Source organism: Chlamydotis macqueenii, chromosome 1 (genome assembly GCF_036417535.1).
Source record: "Chlamydotis macqueenii isolate bChlMac1 chromosome 1, bChlMac1.mat, whole genome shotgun sequence".
Classification (NCBI taxonomy): domain Eukaryota; kingdom Metazoa; phylum Chordata; class Aves; order Otidiformes; family Otididae; genus Chlamydotis; species Chlamydotis macqueenii.
In genome coordinates, this window is record NC_141556.1 from 46,144,164 (window position 1) to 46,146,999 (window position 2,836).

The following is a 2,836-nucleotide window of genomic DNA, read 5'->3' on the forward strand; positions in this document are numbered from 1 at the left end:
GAGTCCTGCCCAGCTGCAAACTTGAAGGAGGCGTTTGGGAGCAGGAAAAAGAAAGGGAGGAGGTTGGGGGGGAGAAACATGCACTTGCTCTTGTGATGTGAAGTTATGCGCTGAACTTGCTAAACTTTCAGCCTCGTCACCTCTGAGGGTATCAGCCTGCAAATAGGAAAGAAGGGGTTTTTGCTCCTCTAGGGAACTCTGTTAAAAACACCCCACGAAAAGACGGAAAACTTTCCCTGGGAGGCTCCAGCCACTTCAGGTCAAGTCGTTCAGCTTAAACACCAGCACTAATGAAGGGCGAGCAACAGTTGCCACACCAGTTCTCAGCACATAATACAACCTGCCTTTTCAGTACCTCTTCACAAGGTGTTGGAGAAGTCATGGGAAGATGAAGGGAAAAAGTCAGAGGGCTGTGGCCCTTCTGCCCTCCCTGGATTTTTAAGTCAACTAGCTATTTGCATGAAAGCCTTTGCAGACTAAAAGCACCTCCAAAAACCTCGTCAGCCTGGCCTAGCAGAGAACAAGTGAACAGCAGCAACACGAAAGGTTCCGTTCATGCTGCAATGTTACAGGACCTTTTTTGTTATTATTTTACGCTGGCTTCACCAGAAGGGAAATGAACGCATGCTACGGTTCCTGTTTCCTGGAACCCCCTGGGAATGAGAGATTCAGAGCAGAGCTTCAGAAGGGAAAACTTCTTAAAGCTTCAGAAGGAAAAAACCTTTTTTTTTTTTTTTTTCCCCCCCCTCCTCCCTTCTCCAATTTGGAGCAGAGCGAGGGAAAGCAGACCCATTGCACCCCAAAGGCTGATGATGGTGGGTGAAGGACCTGGGGCCAATAGGCAGATGGGGAGCCCCCAGCACAGCCCTAGCCCACCCTTGCCCTCTACTTTCTGCAGTTATTTTAACAGGTACATATTAGATGTAATATTGTGTCTTTTTTTTTCTTTGTTTCTCACATATTACAGGGTAAATTCTTTATGTGTCCCCCCAAAGGTGCAGCACAATAGGGGATTGTTTTATTAACCAGGGAAGATGATTAAATAGGAGCCTACCATAGTAAGGGCTTATCTGAAAAAAAGCTTTTCCTTTTTCTAAAATTCCCCTTTCCTCCCTTAGTCAAGATAGTCACAGCAGCCTGAAGAAAACAAAGCAAAGGCCCATTCCATGGGTTACCTATTACTGGCAGCTCTGGGAATACCCCACATATTTTCAGTTCAGTCCCACGCCTCTAAATTCTCTGAGCTGTAACTACAAAGAGAGAGACCGGAGCCTCTTAAAAGCCTTGTTTGGGTAATCATCCAAATAGCAGAAAAATAGGGAAGCTGAAATGAAACAACTTTCAGATTTCTTATCCTGCTGCCAGGGGAGATTTTAAGTAGTCTGAGTTTTGCATTATGAACTTAAGCCCAAACACATTAAGTCCATAGAATTATTTCCTTTTGCTTTGAATCAAGTTATATATGCCACAAAGAGGGGATTTTCTCATATCTAAAGGACAGGGAAAATTTTTCGATCCCTAAGAGATGTTCAAGGGATATTTGGCATAAAAATCAAATTAGTGCAGAATTTTGTAGAGAATACTTAATTTTGAAATAACTATTGTTATTGGCAGAGGTAAAATGAAATAGCTTTATCTACAGAATAATATTCACTTTTCTCTTCATTATGAAAATAAATGGGAACTCAATATTTGTAACTGTTTTTATTACATCTGAATAGTCATCTCACAATTTTAATTTATTCAAATATTAAAATACAATGTAAATTGTTCCTCTTCTACTAGCAAATGCAAAATAATTTTCAACCAAAGATATGTAATGTGGGAACTGGGTCCCTCTACACAAGTAAATGAAAATGCTTCTTATATTCATGTAGCTATGCAAAGAATTGTAGGAAAGACTCCAGCATACTAAGTAAACGTTTTCCCCACAGCTGAAAAAGAAGGCTTTCAGCCTGTGCACTTTCACAATTAGGCTAACCAAAACCAGGAAGAAAGTGAGTGCACGATGAAGTCTTGCAAAGTAAGAAAGAAGAAGATCCCAAGAACGAGGAACATTGCTCTTTACAGAAAAGAAAACCAAAGGATATTTAGTGTACCATAAAGATGTGAATATGTGCTGTTTTCACTTGGTATTCAAGTAATCTGTAGAACCCAAACAAAAGTATCCTAGGGACAAAAAGACTTACTGAGTTTATACAAATACATACACAAAACCATAAAAATACATGGATATTTCTCTTAGTAACAGAAGGGACATGAATTTCCATTCCTCAGTACATAAACCAGTCTCTGAATAGCACAGAAACAGAAGCAAAACATTTCAGAGGGACCAGTTAATTTTGTAGGCAGTGTTGACACAACAGTTCAGTTAGCTTGCCCTTAAACTTCCAAAGTGCCTCAAACTATCTGTGTCTGTATGTACATGTCCTTAGTTTTCTTTAAACTCCAACTCTGATCTTCCAGGAATATTGGGCCAACATTCCAGGCCAGGCCCCTGGTGCTTCCCAGCATGTCACGTGAGCAACCACCTCTCAAGTCTTGAGTATGATCACCTTCTAATCACGCTTTCTTAATGCAAAAATCTAAAAGGCGAATAGCTGGTAACATCGCATTTTTCAGCCGTGAGCTGCTAAGCTCAGCCAAATTGTTTTCCAACACAGTGTCTTCCCCCTAGGAAAAGCAATGAATGAATGGCAGATAGTCCCGTTTTCAGGACTCATTTTTTGAAAACATTCCATAAGATATGTGTGTACTGAACTTGAGATCATCAGAAAGATATGTCAGCAATTCATTCTGGTATTTAAAGGAGAAGGAAAGCGAATTATAAAACACT